The sequence below is a fragment of the Vicugna pacos genome, unplaced genomic scaffold (assembly GCF_048564905.1).
Source record: "Vicugna pacos unplaced genomic scaffold, VicPac4 scaffold_19, whole genome shotgun sequence".
Classification (NCBI taxonomy): domain Eukaryota; kingdom Metazoa; phylum Chordata; class Mammalia; order Artiodactyla; family Camelidae; genus Vicugna; species Vicugna pacos.
Window position 1 is genome coordinate 77,898,655 of NW_027328740.1, and position 27,687 is coordinate 77,926,341.

General features: G+C 49.0%; 1 long non-coding RNA gene across 1 annotated transcript; it reads left to right on the forward strand.

Annotated features, from left to right (window-relative positions):
• The first annotated feature begins 23,671 nt into the window (after positions 1-23,671).
• On the forward strand, positions 23,672-27,316 carry LOC140693597 (uncharacterized). The gene is made up of 3 exons (XR_012069361.1): positions 23,672-23,922; positions 24,070-24,277; positions 27,048-27,316. It is a non-coding gene; the product is annotated as an uncharacterized lncRNA (long non-coding RNA).
• The last annotated feature ends 371 nt before the right edge of the window (positions 27,317-27,687 follow it).

Here is a 27,687-nt window from a genome sequence, read left to right on the forward strand (position 1 = left end):
AATAACTAGCCCATTGTTCTTTGAAACTGCAGCAGTAGCAATAGAAATAAAAAAGACTGAGCCGTCTTGGAGACAACAATCAATAAACAATTCTAAATCTGCAGAATTCCTTGACAATATTCAAGCAATGAGCTAGATGTGTGCTGCAGATACCTCTTACTGCAGGGCTCACTCCTGCAAAGCATAGAACTAGTTTCTCAGCACACAGAGGGAACCAAGTCAAGATTCCTAATCTTTTGAGATTTACTAAATGGCTGGAAAGGTCAGACAAGTACATACAGGCAAATATGATTAAGTGTAATCAAATAATATCAAATGTGATTTGAGCACAGACGAAAGAGAAATTCCTTTCACCTGGGATCTAGAGAGACTTCTTCAGAAAATGTGGCTTTGGAGACGGCCAAAGACATGGGTGGAATTTTGGCAGAACAGGATGTAAGGAATTTAAAAACTTATTCTATAATTCATATAAAAATTCAAAGGATCCCAAAAATCCAAAACAACTTTGAACAAGAAAAACAAAGTTGGAAGACTTGCACTATCTGATTTTCAAACTTTTTTTATAAAGCTACAGTAATCAGAAATTAGGGTGTTGGTGTAAAACAGGAAAATAGAATAATGGAACACAATAGAATGTTCAGAACTAAACCAAGACTTATACAGACAATTGATTCTCAAAAAGGATGCTGTGGAGAAAGGATCTTTTCAGCATGTAGTGCTGGAACAATTAGATCGTGATACGCAAAAAAAAAAAAAATGAACTTTGATCCACACCTCACAAAATATACAAAATTTACCTCAAAATGGATCATAGATCTTAATAGGAAATCTAAAACTATAAAACAGCTAGGAGAACAAGCATAGGCTTAAGGTTTATGGCCTTGGGTTTGGCAAATTTTTCTTTGCTATGACACCAAAAGTATCATCTATTTTAAAAAGAAACTGATAGAGTGAACTTTATGAACATGAAGACTCTTCAATGCTCTTCTAAACACTGCTAAGCAAATGAAAAGACAAGCCATAGACAGAAGCTATTTGCAGATCATATATCTGATAAAGGTCTCTCTTTGTATCTGATCCAGAATAAAGAGGTCTCAAAATTCAATAATAATTCAAACACCTGAATGAATGAGGCCAGAAAACACACTTCAGTAAAGATATCCAGATGGATAATAAGCATATGAAAAGATGCTGATTAAAGGTGTCATTAGTCATTAGAGAAATGCTTTTAAAAACCACAGTGAGATACTAGTTCACATACATACTAGAATGAATACAGTTAGAAAGACTGACCTTACAAGGTGCTGGCAAGGAAGTAGAGCAACCAGAACTGATACACACCACGAGGAATTTACAATAGTACAACCATTTTGGAAAAGTCTTTAACAGATTCTTTTAAAAAGGTAAACACCTGTGTACCATATAATCCAGACATTCCTCATCTGGTGCTTTAGAAAGGAAAAGCATATGTCCATACAAAGACTTGTAACCAAACATTCACTGCTATTTTATTTATAATAGCACAAGTTGTAAATAACCCATGCATCCATCAAGAAGTAAATGCAGAAAGAAATGATGGTCTATACAAACACTGCTCACAATAAACTCTTCAGTAAAAACTCAGCACTAAACAATACTCTACTATAAGACAAACAAGCTATTAATACAGCAACACAGATGATTCTCAAAATAATTACACTGAATGAAAGAAGTCAGACAACATAGAGTAGATACTGCATGAATCCATTCATATAAGGATCTTGAAAATGCAAACCACTATGTTGTGATAGAAAGCAGATCAATGGTTCCCAGGGGAAGAGACGGGGAGGGAGGGAGGGACAACAAAAGTCAGGAGAGAAGCTTTGTGGGTGATGGGTATGTTCACTGTCTTGAGTGTGGTCATGGTTCCTTGGGGATATACTTACGTCAAAACGTATTAAGCTGTACACTTTAAACGTGTGAAAATTATTTTGCCAAGTATACCTCAAAGCTGTTTTAAGAAAAAAGGCACTTTAGTCCTGATCCACCTCAGCGCCTGATTGGAGTGACATGATCAGTCCCTCACACTGTCTGCCTAACGGGAAGGTAGAAAAGCTCTCACGGAAGATAACATGGATTTTTCATTTGCAATGTCTGCCATGTAATAAAGAATTTCTAGACATGCAACATGTCCAGACTATATGACAGATAACATGAGAATAAGGAGCATTAGACAAAGGATGCAAACCCCAGGTGATGTAGGCATCAGAGTTACCAATAAAGGCTATAAAATACTTTTAATATATTCAAGAAAATAAGGAAATGATGGGACAATAGATAACAGGGTAGAGACTTTCACCAGAGAAATATACTGGAATGTATTTTTAGGATAAGTCAAACTGATACTCTAGAACTGAAGCTTTCAGCTCTGGAAACAGGTAAACAGAGCTAATTAGGATCCCTTTTAAGTAAAACTTTCAGTAATTCTGGGTAAAATATAACAACAAATTAACACAGAGCTAACTATGGAGAGAGAAGTTCCCTGATGACAATACAAAGAGGACACTTAAAGCCCAGAGTGGTCATCTTGTGAGCTGATGCCACCGCACCCTGGAGGGAAGGGGTTTTCATCTGCACATAAATAGGGATACAATGTCCATGTAAGAAAAAGGGTCCATACCAGATGTAGAAGACTCTTCCTCTATATCTATATAGTCAGAGACAGAGATGTAAAGTGGCAGCAGAGGTCACAGTGACACAGGGCCCTGGGCCAAGGAGTGTGAGCACCTCTGCAAGCTGGGAAAGGTAGGATGACGAATCCCTCCCAAGAGCCTCGGTGTGGAACTTAGCCTTGGCCACTCGTTGGTTTTACCCACTGACATTGACTTTGCACTACTGCACCCTAGAACAGTGAGAAGATGAATGTGTATTGCTTTAAGCCACTGAGTCTGTGGTCCTTTGTTACAACAGCAATAGGAAAGGAACTCAGGAACCAATATGAACTTGAACCACAGGCTGCCTGCTGTGCTGGCAGGAAGTCCTTTGTCTCTGATCCTGGGGGAGTGTCCTGTCCTCTGGCAGCATCCACAAACTACCTCATGCTAACTTGGCAGTTTGCAGAGGGTTAAATCTTATCCCTGCACAGTTCTTGATATTTAGTTAATAAAAATGATGGTGTCATCATGGGTATTTTTCCATCTTTTAAATACCCTTCAGTCTTCTAATAAAGCTACTTCTAATTAAGAGACCGTGTAAATAGTTTTCAATCTTCATAATAAATAACTGTGGTTTTATCTGGTTACTTAAATTATGAATAATAATGTTCACATTTGTAAAAGTTATTAAAATCAACATTGTTTAATGAAAATATCATTTCTTTTCGCATGAACATGTATTAACTACAAGAAATGTTCCATGCTTTCTTCTACGATTTACTGTTAGAGCCTTAAAGAATAATATTTTCCTCAAAAGATATTACGGCAAAGGGATTTCTTTTGGTGGAACTGTTCCGGCATCAAATCTGGTGCATGTCTCAGGCCACTGGCAACATAGAGATGATAGAAATTAGGAGGCATTATAAACACAGAATCATTTTTAAAGGAATTAAAAAAACTGGATGTGTGTAAACAAAGAATCAGAGAATATTCTGGTGAAATAAATGTATTTTTCAGCTTAAGCAAGACATGGGGTGAATAAATCTGAAATGAAAAAACCACCCAGAGATTAGCAGCGAGTCATGCACGCAGTGTGAATGATCAAAACCAAGTTGTTTCCAAACCAGTGTGCAGGCTTGATGCCTTCATGAATCAAATCTGTGTGGCACCAGGCCACCTCGAATACATGTTGATGAGGTATTTATAAGCCCTTCACCATCCCAAATCAAAGCCCACGCACGAGCCACAAGACCATCACCTACACATTTGGAAAACACACAACATGGTGAATAGCACTTTTCTTGTTCAGTAGCCGGTGGCAGCGAACTGTCAGCAGACAGAGATACAGGGACACAGAGGCACCTCCCCTCACTCAGCTGATAAACTTCCGTGCATCCCTGGGGACAGGATTGTCATAAAATGCACCATGGATTGATCCTCCTCCTAGGAAAGGAACCGTAGTGCTGTCATTAGGTTTGAGCAGGGGTGGGTGGAGGATCTCAGAAGAGTTGTTTCAGCACACCAATAGAATTCTTGGCCACCGTGACCACGAAAGACAAGTCCCCTGCCATCCCGGTAGGCACTTGGGCTCCTGACAAAAGCTGGGCTCAGTAAAGGGTTGAGTAGAAGGCACAGACCTGAGGGATGCCCCAGCAATAGGCAGGAGGTAGGGCCTAGTTTATACTGCTCTGAGTGTATCCCAGACTCATCCGAATACGAAATCAGAAATTTGCAAAACAGCAGAGCTGGGGTGGATCATCTACTCCAGACTCCTCACCTTACAGTTTAAAGGGTGGCAACCCTGACAGGCAAAGAAATGTGCTAAAGGCAGAGTGTGGAAGTGGCAGTGCCAGATGAAACGCAGCGTGCAACCCCCGTTCAAGGCCGCTGACTCTGACGACGGGGCCAAGGTTTCCAATGAGGAGAATAAGACAGTGTAAATACTTTGTTCCCCCTAAAACCCCAAATGTTTTTTAAAGGCACAAAAACTCACCTTAACTAGATCTCTTCTGAGGGGGCTCTCTTCTGCTTCTTCGTCTTTCTGTCTCCATTTCCCTCTCTCAGACACAAACACATTCAGTTTTGTGAAAGGGGACTTCCTTCCATACAAAGACAGACTTCACATCTTCAGAAAGATACCTGAGAAAGCACGTTTCTCAATTCAAGTCTTTGTGTGAGTTCTGGGCAACTGGCTTATTTTCTAGAACAATCGGTAGTTACAAAATCAGGAAATCATCTTCCACAAAGGCAGAGTTCTGGTCCGTGTTGATAAAGTTGGGGATGTCACATTTCATGAGTCTGTTCGGCTCCTCCTCTGGCCACCTGCTGCATCTGATGGCTTCCTGGAGCCGAATAACACTGTAAAGGGCTATGGTAGGGATACCAGCTTTGGCCTTGTCCAAGTGGTCCACTTCATTGATGTAGCAGTGAAAGAGGGACCTAGATTCGTCATTGCACTGCCAGAGAACACCTTGGGCAGCAGCGGTCTTCCAAAGTCTGACACAAAGCTGTTGAGTCTAAATCTCTTCTCGGGAGACTCTGCATTGCTACAAAGAAAACCAAAATAAAATATCGTTCACAGTGTAGCTCGGTGACCTGAAGAATCATAGTTTTTGCCATCTACTGAGAGTAAATCCCTGCACAGAGCATGCTGACATGCACTGGAATTGAAAGACATCACTTCTGAACACATACAATTAAACCCAAGGCAAAAGTCTAAAGTGAGGGCCCATGGACCATCCTAAAAAGACATCGTTCCCTGAGAATCCTCAATATTGGTGCCTCGCACACCAGTGTTTCTCCGTGGGACACTCAGATCTCTTCATCAGGATTCGTTAAAGTGCTTCTTAAAATGCAGAATCCTGGGGTGCACACCCTCAGAGTCTCCAGAGGTAGCGACTGGTAGTCTGTATTTTCATAGCCACCAGGATAACTAAACATGCTCAAGTTTAGCACCGCAGTCTACATCGGGTCACCTGAGCATCGACAATTCTGTCTCACGGGATGGGGGGTGCCATGTGTGTCAGGGTGCTGTCCTACCCATGTGTCTCCCCTGATTCTCAGAACTGACAGTGCTGCCCCATTGGGCACGAAATACCACCGTTTCACAATGCATACGCAGGGCGCCCGACTGAAAAACAATCAGTGATAGGAGAGGGGACAAAACTCAGCTTCCTGTTACCTTGTTTCACTTACTGTGGGACGAGTGATCAATTCAAGGGTAATAAATCAGTGAATGAGTGAATAACATGACTCGCGTTAGTCCCACGAGTGCCTGGAAGAGCAAGCCTGGGCACATTGAGAACCATAACAGCCCATCTACTTAAATGTCATCCTCCACAGATCTATGTAAAGGTTACTTCCACCCAGGCAGTGACTCCAGAAGGGCAAGAATCATGTATGAACACACTCTCAAATCCAGAACAGAACCTGACAACAATTAGGCTCTGGAGTCTGCGTTTAGCGAGTGTGGAATCTCAGTGATTCCAGCTCTTACACCTTGCCTTCCCATCCCACCACACACGATATGGCCCTTATGTCCAGTTCTCCCGGGGCTGGGGCCACGGAACCCATTTATAGGACTGGAAGAATCTGATCATTTAAACCATCCCCCAGATTATCATCAAGAGTCACCTGCATTTCAGGGATCAGTAATCCCAGAAGCTTTGCAGTTCAGGCAGCTGAGGGATTTTTATATCAGCTCTGTCTTCTACTGTGACTGCCTGGGTGACATCAGACAAGGAATTCTGAAAAGCCTGAACTTTTCCTTTCAGGAATAATCTAATTAACAAATCTCGTTGACCACTCAACAAATGTGATGTGAAGATCAATAATTTACACAGGAGTACAACATTCACTAGGTCGTGGATTTAGAATCAGAGGAAAATCATTTTAGAAAGATTGACAGAATGTAGCTTTAATGCGAATTTAAGTATTCTTACCTTTCAGTAAATCATCTTCCCCTACTTATCACTTCACCCAAGTTTAAAAGATGTCTGAGAACAGGGATGAGTGTGTCAGCAATCTGAGACCCAATAACCTAAAATGTCACCTAGGAAAAAGAGGGGAGTAACACATTTTTAAAAAGCATGGTGAGGATGGCGGGGCCATCCCCAACCCCAGACTAAGAAGCTCTGAGTAATAGCTTTCCTGCCTGCCTGGGGCATCAGCTGATGTGAAAATCCACCCAGAAACCTCACTGTCCAGCAGCTCTTCCATAACACAGGCTACACTTTCTCAGAATTAAGAATTGCGTCCAGTAACCACTTCGCTGAAGAATAAAGACAAAGGAGAACAAGAGAGTTCTGCCCCTCCCAAGGGAGAGCCCAGACCTCGGGCTGCATGCACTGCGCCCACCTCCCTGGAGAAGAATAAACTGGAGAAGGGCGTTCTGCGAAACTGCGGCAGCAAAGGTTGAGATGGGAACAAATTGACCAGCTGGCCAGGGACAGCCCCCTCCGTCGCTGCCTTGGCGGCTGCCTCAGCCCTCTCAGCCCATCCTGCCCACCTCCGGTGGCTAAGCTGTCAGAGAAATTGCTTTGCGACCTGGAGCATCAGAGGCTGCCCTCAGGCCAATCTGCGGAAAAGATGGGAGCTAAACCCCCAGCTCCCGAGCGGCAGGCTCCATACCCCCGCCAACACCCCGACGCCCCCGCACCCTACCGCAACCCCGGGGAAATATGTCCCGAAGAAGTGTGACCTGGGAACGAGGGGCAGCAGAGGCCGCCCCCACGTCAGGCCTGCAGAGAGATTGGAGCTTATCCTCCAGCTCTCCAGGGGCAGCCCCTGTCCTCTCCACCTCCTGATCTCACCGCGCCCACCTTCCAGGAGCAATCAGACCAGGTGTGGGGTGTCAGGCGAATCTTGCGCCAGAGAGGACGTCCCCAGGCCAGGTCAGGGGAGAGGAGAAGAAGTGGCCCCATTAGGCGGGGCAGCCGGCCGTCGCAACTGCCTCTGCCCCTCGACCACATCGGGCCCGTCTCCCAGGAGCAAGCTGACCTGGAGACGGGCATCCGGCTTCTTGGGCAGCAGAGGACGCCCCCAGGATTGGTCACGGGGAAGAGGAGAGCAAATTGACAGGCTCCGCGCTGCAGGTCTTCTACCCCCGCCATCGCCACCCCCGCACCTTAAAGGCACCGCCCAGGGCGCCCCTCCCCCAGCAGGCTGAGTGGGACAGGTGCGTCTGGTGACCTGGGGCAGGAGAGGCCACTCCCACACCAGGCCATCGGGGAGACGGGAGCCAATCCACCAGCTCCCCAAGGCAGCCCCTACCCCCGCAGCAGCCACCAATCTTGCCCATGACCTCACAGTGGCCTCCTCTAGGGAGCAGGCTGACCTGGAGATGGACGTCCGACGAACTTGGGACAACAGGGACCGCCCCCAGGGCAAACCATGGGGGGAAGTGGGAGCAAATGGACAAGTTCCATGGGAAAACCTGCCGCTGCTGCCACCACCCCCAAAGTACCAAGTCCAACTCCCGGGGTCAGGCCGACTAGGATACACGCGTCTCATAACACAGGGCAACAGCGACCGCCCCCAGGACAAGACGCGGGGAAGATGGGAGCAAATGGTCCGCTCCCCCGCTGCAGGCCCCCGACCACCGCCACCCCTGCACCCTGACTACCCTGCCTCCCGCCCCCAGCAGGCAAAGTGGGACAGGGGTGTCCCGGGACCTGGAGCAGCAGAGGCCGCCTTCAGGCCACGCGGTGCAGACATGGAGCTAATCCACAATCTCCTCCGGGGCAGCCTCCCTATGCCTGCAGCCACCACCTTACCAGCCCCCTGACCGCACCGCACCCATCTCCCAGGAGCAAGCTCACCTGGAGTCGGACCTCAGGCAAATCTCCGGTGGCAGACGTCGCCCCCAAGCCAGGCCGTGGGGGAGAGAAGAAATGGAGCAACTCCCTGGAACACATCCCCTGCCCCTGCCGCCTCCGCCGCCGCCTCCCAGGAGCAAGCTCATCTTGAGACCCGCGTCCCACCTCTAGGGCAGCAGAAGCCGCCCCTGGCTCCGCCTCTGGGGAGAGCGGAGCGAATTGATCGGCTCCCCCGCGGCAGCCTCCCTCCCCCCGTGGGTCCCGCACCTTAACGGCCCCGCCCCTACTCCGCACTCAGCAAGCTGAGTGGGACAGGAGTGTCCGGCGACCTGGGGAAGAAGAGGCCGCTCCCAGGCCCAGCAGCCGGGACAAGGCAGCTATTCCACCCGTTCGCCAGGGGTAGGCCCGCTCCGCCCCTCTGCCGCTGCCACCGCCCTCTGACCTAACCGCCCCACCTCCCAGGAGCAAGCTTACCTGGAGTGCAACATCTGGCGAATCTCCGGCGGCCAAGCCCCACCCCAGGCCAGGCTGCAGGGAAGAGAAGAAATCGATCGGCTTGCCCGGGCAGCCTCCCAACCGCCACCGCCGCCGCCGCCGCCCAAAAGCATTGCAATAGCCCACCGGGGTCAGGCTGACTGCAAGGATGTGCACTTGCCTTCTTATCCTGGCCAGGTCCCTGAGCACCTCCCTGCATCCCTACACTCCCTGCACCTCTGCACCCTTGCTACTCTCTGCAATTCTGCATCCCTCCACCCCCACATCCCCTGAAATGCCTGCGCCCTCCACAGCCCCTGCACCCCTGTCACCAGTTACACTTTTGCACTGCTTACACTCCTGCACCCCTGCATGTCCCACACACCACCTCTTGGGCCTTTGGCAGAGTCTCTGCTGTTAGACCAATGCACAGTGACTCACTCTTTGCCAGTATATGATGCATCAGTGGACGTCAGGGGTTGCCTGCAGGAAGGTACATGTTCCCGGTCACTAGCCTGGGCCACTAGGGTGATCTCTGTGAGGTCACCCAGGACGGGTTCAGAGATGCTGTTCTCTGGGAAGAGAGGAGTTGAAACCGGTCTTGAGGGCAGAGCTGTGCTCACCAGGCCGTCCACGCTTCATGTTTTACACAGGGCTTCGGAGAAGTGAAATGGATCCGGCCAAGTAATACCGGCCTGCTGTGAGCCCACCTCAGTCCTGGGCTCTGAGTCAGACCGACTGGCTCCCTCAATCAGGGCCCAGTTTGGGCACCTGAATGGTCCCTTTGAGGCATCCCAACAGTTCTCAGGATGAAGTCTGGCTGCTTCCACCCCATGGCCCTCCCTCCTACTGTGCTGGCCTCAGGAAGGTTCCTTATATGGGGAAGAAGGCAGCCCACACCCTACCCCACCCCTCACCTTTCTCTAACCCAGGCTGGTGCTCTCTCTGCCCCTCAGAGTCTGGGAAGCCATCCCTCTTCAGTTATGTCCCTTCTGAGATGGACTTGCTTCCACTCAATTCTAGGCGAGGATGCACCATGGAATGCACTGGGTAAGAGAACCAAAATAAATAATTTCTTCTGTGAGGTTGCCTGTTTATCTACTGGGGCTGGGCTGTGTGTAGTTTGCTACAGCTATTGGTGTGAGAGGCTAAAACAGCCTGTGTGTCCTTGTTTTCATCTCCCCGCTGTCTTTGGGTTTTCCCTAGACACTCCTGAGACATTTACTTCTGTTAGTATTATTCCTGTTATTACACACGGGCCCTACTGACATGGAGGTAAGGTGTTGGGGGAGCGGGACAGAGCAGGGCATCTGCAGTCCTGTGATTAGTTCTCATTGAGCCTGTGCCCTGAGCTGTGACCTCCACAAGTGTGTCTCTTTCCCCCCACCCCAATTTGGGTGACACAGAAGGGATTTCCCTTCTCCCAGGTTGGTTAGGCTCTGGTAAAATAATTTCTCATTAAAAAAACAAACAAAAAACAACTTCCCCCAATGAAACAGAATGTTCTGGGTGTATTTCAATACAGTTATTTTCTCCTCTCCAGGCAGGAAGCATGAGGAGTTATCCTCTGACCTTCATTCTGAGAACAGGAAATGGTCCTGGATGTAAAATACATGAAAAAGAGCATGGGGCCCCTCTGACTGGCCCCCTGGACTTGTCACACTCTGATTTCCCCACACTGAGCCTCCTGCTGGCCTCAGGGACCTGTTAAATCTGCCTGCCCCCGGGGTTCTTAAAAAAGCAGGTTCTGCCTTGGGAGCTGTGACTCTCCAAGCCTGCCCGCTGTTCCCTTTGCAACCTCTCTGGGTTGGAAGCAGCTTTCCCCCTCAGTCTTCTGGGATCTAAGAAGAGCAGTGGGTTTGCAGCTCCCTCAGATTTGGTGTTATTTTCAGGACAGGAGGAAGAACTTCTGAGCTCCACACGAGCTGGACCAGAGGCTGGAATCCTCCCTTCCTCTGCCACCGTGCAATCAGTGGCTGTGGTTCTAGCCGAGTTTCTGAAGATGTGGACTTAAACACACATATCCCAGCCCTCACAGGAGCACACAGTCCCATAAATCCCCCTAGTTTCCACTGGTAACTATGGAGCCGATGGGGACACGGGTTTCGGGACCACAGAGGCCTGACTGCACGACTTGCTCCGTGGCCTATTTACGTGGTTGCTCCGGGCCTTGTCTGAAGTGGCTTGTTTACCACACCTGGTACGTGGGAAACACAAAATAAGTACTAGAACCTTCACTTTTTCTCCCTCCAGGGCCTTCAAACGTAGAAATTAATAAGTGAACTCAGACAGCCTAGTCACCACAATGAGGTCCGTCCAGACTGGCTCTCCTGAGTGATGGGCACTGACTTGCACCTTAACTCGGAACAGTAGGGGAACTGCCTTCCTCTAACTGGGCCTCTCCCCACACCAGGCACGCCCGCAGCTCAGACGGGGCCAGCTCCCCAACTGAGGTGTGTGCTGGTGGCTTCAGTGTGACCTGGCCCTGCCGGGACATGAACCTGCAGTGAGTGAGGTGGAGGGTCGGGTGGAGGGGGGTCCCTTCTGGGGTGGCAGGGGGCCCGGTAGCACCCCTCCCAGCCTGGTGCCTGGGGCTCCCTAACACCTCCTACAGCTCCTGGGTTGGCTCCGGTCCTGGCCACTCCACACACCCTCCCAGTATCTTTTCATTATGTCCCTTTTCTGCTTTTATCAGCGAGAAGTGGCTTCTGTTGCTTGTTCAGTGAAACAGTACATCGGGAAACCAGACTACTTCTAACATCAGTAAAATACCAACCTCGGTCAGCTCGCCGGGCAGACCGTGCAGCACAAAGGCCTGAACAGGGCTGTGTGAACGGCTTACGTGAAGGGTCCTCAGCATCTGTCTTCAGAGATACAGAAGCTGATGGTTCAGGTAAAACCTCAGGGTGGGATTGAGGAATCCAAAGCTGGTTGGTTTCAAAGGCTAATTGGTCAGACCAGACCCCTGAGCTGTGGTCAGAAGTCTGGCTCACCGTCACGCAGACTCAGCGCCCTAAGTGCCGGGTGGGGCCGGTGCTGTTCCCTTTGTAGGCTCTCGTTGGGGATTCAGTGTAGCCCCTTAAATACAGCAGAAATTCCAACCCCATTAGCCCCCACCCTGAGTGTTCCATGACACAAATCCCGGGAGTGTTTAATTTTCATCTTTGTTTAGGAGGATGAAGGTGGTTCAAGAGAAGACATAAATTCACACTTAGTGACACAAGGTCACAGCCAGTACTTCCTCCACGGAGAGCTATGTGCTCCCACAGTGGTGGCTGGGGGCTCGGCAGAGACCCTCTGCTGGTCCCAGAAGGACTCGCTCCTCTGGCCACAACTCATGGGTTGGACAGCAGATCCAGAGGGTGACAGAGCATCTTTCCTGGGAATTTGGAACTGACACATAGAAATCAAGTTCACTCATCTGGAGTTTGGCGGAGGGAAGGGGCGATGGTTGGAAATCAAATGAAACCAGAGCATGAGAGACACTTAGAAGTGAAAGAGCGAGAGACAGAGAGACTGAGCTTGTGAGAGCAAATAGTCAGAAAGAAGGCAAACAATCAGGGGACAGAGGAATTCCAGCTCCTGACTGTCTAGTCTGTCCCAGCCCATCAATGACCCCGTGAGATGTTTAATAACATTCCAGTTTTGCAGATTAGGAAACAGGCTGAAAGAGGTGGGGGCTGGGTTTGGGTGCACAGTTAATTCAATTGCCACTGGACCCCACACTTCCCATTGCCTGAAGGCACCCTAATCCTCACTGGGACCCCTGTGGTCCCCTGACAGCCCAGCACCCTGATCAAAGGGACCCTGCGGGAGTGGGAACCCCTCTTGAGTGTGGAGAGTTCCCTGCCCCGAGATGCCATGCATCAGCAAGCTCCCGCTCACCCCAGGTTAACATCAGCCCAGCTGTACAGTCTCCCAACCCGCTTCCCTCCCTGCCATGCACCCCCAACCTTACCACCGAGTGTACTGCAGGAATTCAGGCACAGGGATGCCCAAATCAACACGAGCCCACCGGCTATAGAAACAGCAGACTCCCAGCCCCGCCTGGGTTGCGAGGGGACAGAAGGTGTCCTCAACTTTCATGTGTCTAAAACAATCTTCTTCAGCTGGAGGTTCTAGAGAAAAATAAAAGGTCCAAAACATAGTTCGGTGAGGAATTCCTCCAAGGACCTGACTCCAGTGTCTACAACCATGTGTACCTACCCCCGGAATTGGGGTGAAGGTGGATTATTGATCAGCACAACCCCTGGTGGCCCAGCTCCTTGGCTTGGCTGCCCAGAGGAGGCTGGGGGAATGGGTAAGGCCAGGGCACTCAGGAAAAGCACAGAGGACCTGACCTCTCCCTTCTGCACTCGTAAACCCTTTCCCAAATCTCAAGGCATTGGACAGAGATCCGCCACAATAATGAGATGCTCCCATCTCTTCACTCACTCCTGTCGGTTCACTTACATGCTGAGCATCCACTGGGTCCCAGGACAAGACACATAGAATGGCTGATGGGACAGGCTTGGTCCTTCCCCCTGGAACCTGTTCAATCTGATCAAAGAATGATCACTCATAAAGAGTTTCTCAAAATTATACAGAGACCAAAGACCAACTGCAGAGTGAACCAAATTTAAAAATATATATGAAGATCCCCCAGTCTCCCCGCCTAAGGTTAACAGCATAAAGCAAAAAATTCTTGCCTTTAATCACCAGGGAAGTTGTCACCCCCTCTCAGGTGGAAAGGAGAGTTATTCTTTGAGCACGTCACAGAAGTGCTCCATCGGATTGGACCAGGGCATCTACATTCATTCAGCAAATGTGTATAAGCTCCTACTACATACGGGAATCTCCTAACTAGACCGTTCCCAAGGCTCTCGGGCTTTATCAGTCAACAAAATAGACATGACTCCCCATCACTGGGGGCTCAGAATTTTAGCAGAGGAAACAGGCAGCATGTTGGGGTAGCAAGAGTTTGGATAACTTTTTAAAAAAGAGTGATATGAGCAAACTCGGGTGATGGCGGTGGGGTGGGAGGCAGGCAGGAGAGAATAAGGCAATCCTGGCAGATCTCACGGAGTAATGAACTTGAAGCAGAATAGATCCGGAGGAAGAAGGAAGAGCCGGAGCCAGAGGCCCCCAGAGTGAGGGGGAGAGTGTGGGCAGAGAGGCAGAGCACGCCGGGTCCTGAGGCCTTTGTGACGACTTTGGCTCCTAATGACATGGTGACCCGTTTAGTGAGTTTTGAGGGGAGGGGTGATGTAGTCCAACTTATGCTTTTGTGTTTGTGTTTTTTGGGGGGAAGTAATTTATTTATTTTAATGAATGTGCTGGTGATTGAACCCAGGATCTCAAGCATGCTAAGCATGCGCCCTACCACTGAGCAACACCCACCACCCCCAATGTATGTTTTTACAGGCTCCCTCTGACTCTGTGTGGATGAGAGATTGTAGGAAAGCAAAGATGGAAACAGAAGGCTATTGGTATCCAGGAAAGGCTGAAGGTGGCTCTTAGGAGGGCGGGGAGCAGAGAGCAGGTATTTAATTAAGACAGAATATCCAGAATTTTCTAACAAGCTGGATTTGCTGTCTGTGAGTGTAAAAGAAAGAGAGAGAAAGGACATGGTTCCAACATCTAGGCCTGGACAATGGGAGGGATGTCCTCTCCGGATGGGAAAGGGGATGGGAAAAGGTGGGGCTGAGCAGGTGGAAAGGGGCTGGTATCAGCTCAGTTCTTCAATGTCATGGTTAAGGGGTGTGTTACATATTGCCACAGAAGTGCCTAATAGGTAGAGGAATCTGTTTTCTTTTTCTTTTTAACATTTAAAAAATATAATTAAACATATTAATTGTATTATGTGAATGATTTGGGAATTTTGTTTCATGCCAAGTTATATGTTATATATAGCCAAATGGAGCATATATCAAAAAGGGGAGAAATGAGGGCTTTCACATAAACTGACTGTCCGTAACGTAGGTAAAATTTCAATAAAACCAGTCTTCAGGGCAAAAACCTCATCTCGGTGTTACATAAAAATAAATGAAAAACGACTATGTTGATGTACCATTATTTCATGTTACATAATAGCCCCAAACTAACAGTGTTTAACTATGAGGCTTGTAGAAATACTATTCGCTTTATTCACATAAATACAGAAGTGCAGAAATGTTCTAAGGTAGAATTAGCATCTTAGTGGAAATAATACATATTTGAGCATTTTACATGATATATATGTACTGATTCAAAATTTGGAAAAGTAATTTCATAGTAGAACATATGTATGAATGTGAAAGCAAGATGAATGAAAGGAAAAGAATGTGATGTGAGTCTCAGGGATAAAGGCTCAGATGGAAAGGGGAAATCAGGGAATTTTGGAGAAATCGAGAAATTGATGGCATGCCAATTTCCAAGGCTGGGTTGCTTCCACCAAAGGAATAGCAGAGAGAGAGAGGAGAGGCCCAGGAACCCACCCTGGGGAACACCCACAGTATATGTTTGGAAAAAACAGGAGACATTGAAAAAGGACCAGCCAGCAGGCCAAAAGCAGAAACAGACAGAGAGATGGGCTGGGGGTTGAGTGAAGCAGGAACACGGGGTAGGAGGGATGGAAGAGCTGGGTCAAATGCTGCCGAGGGGCCAAGCATGATGAGGAGTCAAAATTGACCACTATATTTAGCAACATGGGGTCACTGATGGCCTTGACAGGGCAGTTTCCATAGAGCGAGGGATCAGGCGAAAAGCCAGAATGGGTGTAAAAGGGGATGGCTCAAGAGAAGATGCAGACAGTGGGTTTAAACAACTCCTTAAAGATTTGCTGCAAAGACACAGGGTGGCAATTGGTGGGGGTGAATTAGGGTCAAGGAGTGCTGTTGGTTTAAGAGGATGGACGTTTATATACTGATGGTGCCAACTAGCAGGAGAACAAAATAGATGAGGCAGTGAAAGAGAGGATGGTTTTGGGAGTGACAACCCAGAGAAGATGGTAGGGATGGGGCCTCGGGGACTTTTGGAGGAACTGGCTTTCGATGCCACTTTTAATAAGCGGTGGGGCACCGAGAGTGAGGTCACAGACATCAGAAGGCGAGCGGATGCGCTGGGAGTTGCTTGTGAAATTTCTCTTCTGTTGGCTTGTTTGCTTGTTCAAAGTAGAAAACTAACCTTACCAGCTGAGGAACAAGGAGAAAGAAAGAGTTACTGGAGCCATGAGCAGAAGATAAGAAAGAGCCTTCCAGGGAGAATGGGACAGTAAAAAGGGCAGGGGGAGGCAGGGGAGTGCGCTCCCAGAAAGTTACATTTTCTCTTTGACGTCCCCAAATGTGTGACGTGTTATTACCCTTCCTGCTGTCTACAAAATAAAAATTAATTATGGTTCAGAGGAAATGCTATTTCATTCTAAGAGGCTGCCTGTTTCTCAGGAATGGTCATCTTAAACTGCAAATATTACAAACAATGTTGAAAAGATGAACCTGTGTACCTAAAATCCCCTATTTTCTATTAATCTGTTTACTACTTAGTTCCCCTATCAATAACACATAACAAATACTGCCATGATGGAGGTACACCGATGCTTAAAAGGAAATGAGATCTGTATCCTTTTGCTAAATTCCATGGCTTCCTTAATATGCAGTTCCACTTGGAATTTAGGAATGTCTGGTATAAGAAGTGAGAAACAGTTTGAGAAAATCCCGGCTCAGAATTATACATCACAACCACATCTCACAAGTATATACAGCCGTAAAAAAGTTTAAAAGCAAAACTCCGTAACTACTCTTAAAGACCTTTGCAAACCTGGGCCTGCCAAGATGTTTCCAAACTGGAAAGGAACTCCAATCTCTTGCCTGGTACCGGACCAGAGGCTGGCCAGCCTTTTCTGTAAAAGCAAGAGAGTAAATATTTTCAGTTTTGCAGATCATTTTGTTGTAACCATGCAGGTAGGCAATAAGAAAGCTAAGAGCACTGGGAGATAGGAAACAAACGGGCATGCCCACACTCTCCCTTCCACTCAGGGCAGCTTCTCTGTGGTGGGGAGCTTTGCCACAATCACTTGCTTCTTTTTTCCATTGGTTTCTTTGTTTCCACCTTACTGCTCGAGCTCAGAACTTCAGGTGGGCCTGGTCCTTCAGCATCCATGCAGAGAAGGCTGAGCGGGGTTGGGAACCCCACCTGATGGAGAAGAGAGATTACTGGGAGGGACATTTTGGAGGCCACCATGACACGAGACAATCACACCTTCCGGGGTGAAAGGGAACGAAGACAAGGGAAGGACACAGTAGTGGGACCCCTAGGTCGCCTGCCAGGCTTGTTCTCCCTCCACGGCAACCATGGGGGCCTGGGGGGTGTTGGGCTTCAGCTACGGTGATTAGGATGAAGGGACTCAATATAAAGGACCCTCCAACTCCTCACTAGGTTCCAAACGCAGCCCCTCTAAGTCCACCCTCTGAGTTTCTGGAACTCTGCTGGAAGAATACATGAGCAGGCCAGAACCAGAGCCCAAGCCAAACATGACAGGGGTCTCGTGGGGCTGTAACCCCATGCTCAGTGGTCGGGGACTCCTTGCAAATCTGCAGAAATCCCTGTTCCACCTCATTCCTGGGAGAAACCCCAGATCTCCTCCTGCTCTGTCTGTTCTTCTCTTGAGGCTATTGTCCTGGAGGGATGCTGAGTCCTTGAACCTGGTCCTCCAAACGTACATAAGCAGCCTGTTCAATAAAACAAATTATGCACTTTTTCACATTTGCCAGTTTTTTGATTCCAGAAAGGCTGTGGGACTCATTCTCACAGTCTCCTGTGCCCCCACCACATGGTGGTCCTCTGCTCATGTAAACACGATTTCCCACAACTGCACCCTGCCTCCCAGCTTGTCAGAGGGGAGTGTCCCACAAAGACACAGGTGTTTGTGAGGATCCTGTCCCCCAGCAGAAAACCTGCTCCTGGAGCCACGGTCAGGGATCTGGCCTCCTAAGCCGCTCAGCTCTAATTCAAAGCCTAAAGTGGGGGCCCCGAACATTGCTGAATGACTTTCTGAATCACCTGGACTGGAGGGGACTGATTTTCTTTCCAGGAATGGAGGTAGCGCAGCCTCCATTTTCAGGGCTGACCTTGACGATGGATCTAGTTCCCCCGACTGCAACACAGGAAGGAGTGGCCCTTCCATCCCACAGGTTGGAGACCCAACCCAAGGGAGTACTGAAGCAGTGCATTGCTGCCAGGTCCAGCATCCCTGCAGAGTGGCCTCTGCCCTTGAATGACCCCCTTCCCAGGGCCTTTCTTGCCCGGACACCACCACACCCCAGGCTGTGCCAGAGCTCTGGGGCTCTGCGTGTCCAGGGCACACAGGTGGCACCTGAGCCAGGTGTCCCCTGGGCCTCAAGGGAGAGAGGTCTGCTTCTGCATCAGGGGAAGGTGACCCCACAAGGCTGGCAGGACACTCTCAATATGGACCTCCAGGAGCCCTGGGAGCAGTTTCCCTGCAGGTGTTAAGAGCCATCATCAGGAGGGCAGGCCCCTCTTTGTGCAGACCATCCAGCAGTGCTGGGCCCACGTGCTGACCTCAGAAATCTACATGCCCCCACGATTCCCCAGGCAACCTCACAACTTCGTCACTTGGTGACCTGGGTACCACGAGCTCCTTGGCCATCCCATGAGGGTGGTCCTTGCAGGCATGGTCTCCAGGTTCTCCTGTTGAGAAATCCCCCTGGGTTTCTGTGGTCACAGAGCAGACACCAGAAGATTCTAGTCCTGCAGTGACCCCCACAGCAGTCAGCTCCCCTGTGCATGTCCAGGGACAAATGACAGCAATTTATTGCCAGGAACCGTGATTCCATACTAAGTTCAGGAACCTGGTAACTCACTCTGCACCCCAAAAAGCTTCCATGAGAAATGTGTGTATTGGGATGTCTGTGCCCCTAGAAGAGCTGTTCCTGAGGGTTCCTGGGACCCTCCAGCCCCTCTCAAGGTTCTCAGATCCTGGGTCTAAATTTCTATCTGCCTCTTTTGGTGTACGGCCACCTGTGTCTCGTGGTCATGGGTCACTTTATTGCATGACTTGGCATGTTCTTAGTGCTCGTCCTCCACCCCTGCACTAGACTCCCAAGATGTTCCCACTGACCCTTGGCTCCCTGGGTGGCTCAGGGGGCCCTAAGTCTGCACCCTTCACTCTCCTCCTCTACCCCCACCTCTGGGGCCACCCCTAGGTGGACTTGGAGGTGTTTGTAAATGAGTCTTACACAAGGACATGTCTGGACAAAGCAGGAACCCACCCCCGGAAAACTCACCTGCTCCCTTCTCAGAAGAGGACCCCACAGCCCCACATTGCCTCCCAGGGGTCTACTCAGGACACAGTCCCCCAGTTCTGGGCAAGGTGTCTCCCTGGAATCCTTGCTTCCAGGAAGAGTCTCTCTGTCCTTCTTCAGAGTTTAGAGGTGTTCCCATGTCCCTGACCACCAAGATGCCCAGCACAGCCCCTTCAGTGACCTGGAGAGACAAGGAACTTATGTGGCCACAGGTCTCACAGGACACACCTGCTGGGACCCCAGGCTAAAGGGCTGTCCTTCTGCATTCTCAGGTGTGGCTCCCGTGGTAACTTTTTGCAGGGGGCCCAAACGGGGAGTGTGGCCCAAAGCAGTTCATGGGGCTCTCTGGGCAGGGAAGACTTGGGCCAGGTGGCCTTGCCTGGTTTCCCTGCTGGGCCACTCTGAAAACCCCCGCTCCTCTGGCTGTGGCTGGAGGCCCCTCAAACCTCAGGGCGGGGCTCTTTCTCTCAGCCTCCACTGACTCCAAAGCCACGCTGGTGCTGGCGAGGGGAAAGAGCTTTCTTGCCTTCTTTTGGCCAAGTTGCCACAGGTGGATGCTGCGGGGAGCTGGAGAGAGAGGTAGCACTTGCTCAGATGTGAGTGGTTAAGCAATTTGACACCCTGTCAACTAGCCTTAAACATTGGAATGAGGTCTTTCCCGGTAAAGCTGGAAGTTACTTTCAGTAAGTTGTCTAAAGATTTCTTTTTTTTTTCCACTTAAAGACTCATAAAACCTCTCCCAGGTCATTCCTGGTATGGACCATTATCCAGGGATCAATCAGGAAATGCAGGAGGAGAGGGGTGGGGGTGGGGGAGAGGGGAGGTTAGATCAGAGCCCACGGAGAGGAGATGCCCCTCCCAGGAGCCTCACACTGGGCAGTGGCTTCTGGCATCCAGCTCTCCTGTTCTCAGGCCCATTCCATCTGCGGGGTTTTCCAAAAACATAATGGTGGAAGGGCCATGGAGGACACCTAGAACTTCCAGAATAGACAGGGGGAGCAGAGTTACCATGCTGGCCCTGGGTTTGGAGACAGACCTGCAGTGGAGACCACAGGCTTCTGAGAAGCCAGTTTCGAAATAAAGGCAGTATGCACTGGAATACCCGGCTCGAGAGAGTGCTTCATCATAGACATGTAATTTACATAGTTCTCACCACTAAATTCTGTGTTCCCAACACGCTACATGAATGACGGCTTCAACACACATTCATCTCTGAGATGTGAAAAAGTGTAGAGCCGCTCTTTCATCCTGCATAATGGGCATGGCTACACTTAAGAACACTTACCAAGATTTCTCAGCAAGAGCCAATTTCGAAATAAAGGCAGTTTGTGCAGGAAAACCCTGTTGGAGTGAGGGCTTCCCCATACACATGTAAGTTATAGAGTTCCCCTCACCATGAAACGCTGTTCCCAACATGCTACATGCATGAAGGCTTCGACACACATACAGTTCTAAGCTGTTAGCATGTGGAGAGCCGCTCTTTCATTCAGCACAAAAGGCATGGTTACACCCAGGAAGATTTACCCAGATTTCTCAGCTGCTTCCTTCAGCCAGATTCAAAATAAAGGCAGTTTGTGCTGGGAAAGCCTGTTGGAGCGTGTTCAGAGCTGTTTCGGGCTCTGTCCCAGCTGGAGGGTGCAAAGCCCAACCTCCAGAAAGAGGGACCAGGACCCCACCCGCCAGGTGGTGTTGCCTTTGTAGGGGAACAGTGATCTTTGGGTAAGATATATTGCGGCTCTCTCTAAAAACTGCTTTGACTTAAGTTTGCATCCTAGTCACCAGTTCCAGGACAACAGAAAAGGCATACCCTACATCCCTTTGCACTCAACTCTTCCCAAAAGAGCAAATATTTGTCCATGAAAATACCAGCTGCTCTTCTAAGGCCCACTAAATACCCAGCAGTGTGGGCGGTGCACTCTTGATCAGGGACAGGTGGAGAGGGAACAGCGGTCCTCCAGCAGGCTTGGCCTGGTGTGGCAGCTGCGCTGTGGGTGCGTGGTGGGGAGGGAATGCAGGGAATCCTGTTTGAGGGGCCTCTGTGCACGCCTGCATTATAGTCTGAGGTTTCATACAAAGGCTCCAGGCATCCTAACTGGTCAGATACAGCCCCCACCCTTGGGCTGGAACCACCAGGAGATAAGTACCTGTAACAGGGACGGTGCCTGGTGTGGGGAGAGGTCATGGGACCCTCCGGGGGCAGGGGCGGTGGTGCTGGGGAAGGCAGGGGATGCAGTGAAGGGTGGAGGGAGCAGGGTCCTTTGCTTGGGGGTGCGAGTTCTTTGGGAGACCACAGGGAATGGCACACATCATCCCCACCCTATACCCCAAATTCCTAGCCCCGCCAACACAGGGGCTGCTCTGCACCCTCTCAACGTGGCTCTCCTGTAAGACCGCACCCAACCAGGCATCTGGCACCCTGCCCTACCTCCCCTCTTGGGACAGATCCCGTCTTCTTGGAAACTGCCTAGCAGCGCGTATTCAAGGCCGGCAGCCGGCCTGGCGGATCTGCACTTCAGGTGCCCTACCTGGCCAGCCGTGCCTACCTGGGCTTAGTCCTCTATCTTGCCCACCGGTAGCCTGGGTCCACTTCCGGTGCAAGCGGAGGCCGCGGAGCCCTGGCTGAGCCCCGCACAAGGACAGGTGAGGGTGCCCCCACCCCGCCGCCTCGCCGCCCCGCCCACTGTTGGCAGCATTGCCCCAGCCTCCGGCCGGTGCCACCTGCAGCTGAGGACCTCCGCGCGGCCCCGCCCGCCCCGGCCCCACCCAGCTGCCCCATAAGCCTCCCCCCACCCCCGTCCTGGCCGCGCCCTTGCTCCCATTGGCTCCGAAAGTTCTGCTCTCGCACGTCTAACCTCGGGAGGACGCAGACGCAAGCTCTAGGGGAGGGCCCCGCGGCGTTGCCATGGATAAAGACGCCGCGCTCCTCGCGGGCTGGCGTGCGCTTCTGGGGCAGGCAGCGGGCTCCGGAAGTGTGCAGCTGCCCGGGACCATGGCGGTGTTTGCTGCTGGGGATGGCGGCTTGCTTGGCCGGGCCACTAGTTCTGGCCGCGTCAGTCGGCGGCCGACATCCTTTCTGGGGCGGCGTCTCACAGACGGTAAACGTACGGCAGCGCCGTTGGCGGGGCCAGTGGACATGGACCGGGGTGGGATCCGGGTTGGTGTGGCGGCCGGGGAGGGCTGTGGTTGGGGCGGGGGGGACAGGGCTGGGGCACAGCCTCCGGCTTTCCTCCCCCTCGGGCTCTGGGGCTTGGACCGCGACTCCGGGTAGCCCTGCGTGGCCGCGGCCTCCCAGAACCCCTGGGAAGGGCAGGTGGAGGACCCGTCTTTTATGAAGCGGGGCCTTACCCGCGTTTTGAAGAGCCCCAGAATCAGATGTTGGAATAGGGTGGTTTATCAGCCTTGTATATCAGCAGGGAAATTTCAGTTCCATCCAGATGTTGGCTCCTTCGCTAAAACTCAGGAATAAGACAAGGGTCAGTGTCAATTAGCAGTTATCTAGGGCTTGACTCAAAATAGACTGTGCGGGGTGTAGAGATGGTAGATGGGCCCTCCCTTTCAAGGTTGGTAGTCTTCTGGGATTAGAGGCCTCAGTTGAGGATTACATCCTCATCTGCAGTAATGGAGGTTGTGGGAAACATTAACACAGAGAAGGGAGGGGTGTTGCTGCGGTAACTCATTAAAGAAGCCAGGACACTTGCCTGGCTCTTGTGTAGGAGAGTCTCGCCTAGGGTAGGGCAGCAGTTATCAAAGTGAGTCCGAGGCCCCTGAGATGCAAGACTATTTTCGTAGGAACGCCGGGAAGTCACCTGCCTTTTGCACACTCTTGCACTCCCGAGTTTCCTGTGGGGTTTTCCAGGGAAAACCTAGTCTGTGATATCACAAAACAGGTAATGTAGAGGCAGATAGAATTAAGCTCTCACCAGTCCAAAAGAGATTCTCAGAAATTAAAATCACTGCTATTCCTCTCATTAATGATTTTTGTTTAGAAAAATATACTTATTTTTTGCTTAAGAGTATTAATGGTATCATGTAATAGGTTGTTATTATTTTTAAGTGAACTCATAAGCATTTTTTAAAGTTCTTATTTAACTTCTAACACAGGAACTATTGATAGATTTAACCCACATAAACAGCAGCCTTTTGAAGTCCTCAGTATTTAAGAGTGTACAGGGGTCTTTAGGCCAAGAAGTTTGAGATTCCCTGGAGAACGGGTGCTCAGGTACTAGTCAGGTGCTTAGCGTTGATAGACAGATGCCAAGATGTCTTCTGCATGTGCTCCCGGACTCGAAATAATTGGCCACACAGAGATCGGTGGGCAGTGCCTCCACTATACAAATCAGAAGCTGCTGAAAGTGTCTTGAGTCTAGGCCATGTGCTGTGCAGAGATTCCCATTGTATCTGTTCTATCTAAGCCGGGATTCCTGTGCAGAGACCTGGCTCTGAAGACCCGCTCTCCTTTGCTCCCTGCCAGGTACCTTCTGTGTTATGTCAACCCTCCGGAGGGCTTCAGCCTCCGTAGGGGCGTCTGTATCCACATCGCCTTCCTCCTGAAGACCCTGCTGAAAATGGAAGAGTCGGTGCTGGTGATACCCCCTTGGGGCCGCCTCTACCATTAGCAGAGCCTGGACATCCACCAGGTCCGGATTCCCTGGTCTGACTTTTTTGATCTCTCAAGTCTCAACAGAAACATCCCTGACAATGAGTACGAACAGTTCATTGCAGGTGAGATGGTGATCGTTTAACTGGGGCCAGACGGTTTTTGTTCTGGTTCCGATGTGAACATCGGGCCGTCTTGCTTCGGGTTTGTCAGTCTGCTTAGGGGCCGTGCTCATGTTTCCTGCACTGCAGGTGAATTTGGTCTTTCCACAGTTTTTCTCAGGAAATATATCTGAAGTGTATGAGCTCTGTGTTCCCTCCCCTCTGAAAACCCTGGCCTTCTGGTGAGATGGAGCGGTGACAAGGAGGCCACTGCCACAGAGGCCTTGTCCCAGCAGGACTCGCTCCCTGGGCAGTAAGGGCCATTCTTACCTGAAGGAAAACACGATGTATGTGTACCATGGGCCACGTGCTGGAGAAGGTATGTAACCTCTCATTCAGTATAATTTGGTCCTGCTCAAGCTTCCCATTTTACTTTTTGTAGGAGGTAAGATTTGAAGATTTTCTTTGAATACAGCTATTTAGAGCTTATCTTTTTTTTTAATTGAAATGTGGTTGATTTACAATGTTTAGTTAGTTTCAGATATACAGCTGTTTTGTTAGTTTCAGGTATACAGCATAGTGATTCAGTTGTACATATACATAGTCTATTCTTTTTCAGGTTCTTTTCCATTATAGGTTGCAAGATACTGAACATTTTCCCCTGTGTTCTACAGTGAATCCTTGCTGTTTGTCTGTTTTACATATAGTAGTTTGTAATTGTTAATCCCAAACTCCTAAGTTTGTTTCCTAAGTCTGTGAGTCTGTTTTTGTTTTGTAAATAAGTTTATTTGTATCTTTTTTAAAAATTCCACATATAAGTGGTATCATATGTTACTTGTCTTTCTCTGTCTGAGTTATTTCACTTTAGTGTGATAATCTCCAAGTCCATCCATGTTGCTGTAAATGGCATTATTTCCTTCTTTGTTACAACTGTGTAATATTCTTTTATATCTAAATACTACATCTTTATCCAGTCATTTGTCAGTGGGCGTTTAGGTTGCTTCTATGTCTTGGTCATTGAAAACAATGCTGCTGTGAACATTGGGGTGCAGGTATATTTTGAAATTAAGGTTCCCTCTGGATATATGCCCAGGAGTGGGATTGCTGGATCAAATGATGTCTTTTTTTAGTCTTTTGAGGTATCTCCATATTGTTTTCCACATTGGCTTCACCAAACTACATTCCCAGCAATAATGTAGGAGGGTTCCCTTTTCTCCAAGCCTCTCCAGCATCTATGGTGAGTGGATGTTTGAATGGTGGCCATTCTGAGTAGTGTGAGATGATAACTTATTGTAGTTTTGATTTGCATTTCTAAGATAATTAGCGATATTGTGCCTTTTTTTCATATGCCTATTGGCCATTTGTATATCTTCATTGGAGAATTGCTTGTTTAGTTGTTCTGCCCATTTTTGGATTGGGTTGTTTATTTTTTTTTCTTATTAAGTTGTATGAACTATTTTTATAGTCTACAAGTTAAGCCATGTTCAGTCTCATCTTTTGCAAATATTTTCTCACATTCCATAGGTTGTCTTTTCATTTTGCTTATGGTTTCTATTGCTTTGAAATAGCTGATAGATGTAACTAGGTCCCATTTGTTTATTTTGGCTTTTATTTTCTGTTGCTTGGGTGGATTGCCCTAGGAAAACACTGCTGAGATATATGTCAAATAATGTTTTGCCTATGTTTTCTTCTGAGAGTTTTTTAGCGTCTTGTCTAATGTTTAAGTCTTTAAGCCATTTAGAGTTTGTTTCTTTTTTGGTTTTTTTTTTTTTTCAACTCTATTATATGCTTTCGATTTGTGGTTACCCTATTTTTCAAGTATATCAACCCATTATCATATCTATTTCCTTTAGACTGATAATCACGTAGGCTCCAACACATCCTAAGAATAATGAGAAAAAGGAAAAAGGAAGAGAAAAAAATCTATCTTTTCTTGCTACCATCTCCCTTTCCCACCTTTTTGTATTTTGATATACTTTTTCTTTTTTACATCTTCATGTTTATTGTCTTGTAACTCGTTATTTCATTTCCAATGATGGTTTTCCCATTTCTATAGCATCCTGCTTCCTTTCTGTTTAGAGTAGAACCTTTTAATGTCTCTGTTTGGTTCCATAATGCTGAATTATCTCCCTAACCCCCTCCACCCTGAGCCTCTGAATACTCAGTACAGGGAAGCCAAACCATCCTAGCCTTCATCAGTCTTGGGATGCAATCTTCAGAGTGGGAAAGAAGAATCATTGAAAAATAATATTCTGTTTGTTGCTTTCTACCCTTGCCCAGAGAGTGAGAATCACCTCTGAAGGCGGAGGAAGAAAGATGGGGGCATGGGGCACAAAGTCTTTTCTCCTTTTGCTACTGAAAAAATGATTTCTTTTGTAATTAGTGATGATGCCCTTTAAATTGGTAAGATCGAGATTCCACAGCTTCAGCGCCTGTGAATAACCAGCTGGGAGAAAGCTCTCCAGGGCCCCTGCAGTGGGAAAGGCAGCCCCTCTGAGCACCTGTTGTTCTGTATTCTTCCGGCCTCCACACAGTTTCGCTAGGCACTGTGCAGGACGATGCAGTTCCCCAAGGTGGAGGACTGGGAGACCCCTGCTTGGTGGCAAGCCACAGGAGCCCACACTTGAAGGACAAAATGAAGAGTAGTGGGGCGGGCATAGGAACAGAGGATGGTTGAGACCCAGGATAGTTTCCTGGAGGCCAGCAGGTGAGACTGGCGGGGCAGATGGGGCCCTGGTGCATGGGCAGTCCTTGAGGGATCTGAAGCAAAGATATGAACCAAGATACTGGATTCGTGTGGGGGTAAATCGCCCCCTGGAGGCCACGTGGCAGTGCAGCGAGCCCAGGAGGAGAGGGCATTTCCCCAAAGTTGGGTTGACAGATCACAACCAACTCACTGGGAACCGAGAGGTACAGAGATATTGTTAACTTTTTGTCCCTCTTCCTGGAAAAAAAATTGCTTCCTGTTGAATAGCCTGTGTAGTTAGTGAGAATTAAAGACATGAAGTAACATTTCCTCAAAAGTCATCCATTGTGCAGTTGTTAATAATGGTCAAATGCAAACTTGAATAGATTAAATCAAACAGTCATCATCGTATTTTAAAATCTTTTAAAATAAAAAATCTTGCTGTCTTTGTTCTTCATTTCAGGGTTCACTTGGTGATAATAGTAACAAAAGCAACAGCAAACCTTTAAAGAATTCTGTCCTGCTGTTCAAGGAACTCTGTGTTCATGACAAACAAATGAGGTGGCACTTTACAGGAAGGACAGTCATTAATCACACAGCTAGTAAATGGCAGGGGTGGGACTTGAACCCAAGCTGTCTGACCCCAGAGCCCCCTCTCAGGCCCTTCAGTGCAGCTCATCACTTGGTATGCCCAACAGAGGCCAGCATTAAAGAGCAGCATGACCTTGGCTGCTTGGCCTCTGTTTCTTCATCTGTAGAATGGGGGTGTGGGCAGTGAACTCTGTGAGCTCAGTGGTCACTTCCTCCAGCTCTGCTATTCTACTGCTTTGAGTTAATTTAAGAAGTATCCGAGCCCCTGAATGGCCCACCCATAGGCTGGCGCTTTGCTAGGCCGTGGGTTACGGAGAAAAATAAGATCAGCCTGCTTCTCCAAGGAGCCTGTGTCCCTCCACGGCAAACGGCTCTAAGGCCCAGGCTCCCTCGCTGGCAGTCGGGGACTGGGCAGGAATGTCTGATAGAAGATGGAGGCAGAGCCCTTCCGGGAACAGTGGTGGCCACAGAGCTATCAGGAGCGGGAGCATCTGTCCAGGCTGCTGAGAGGG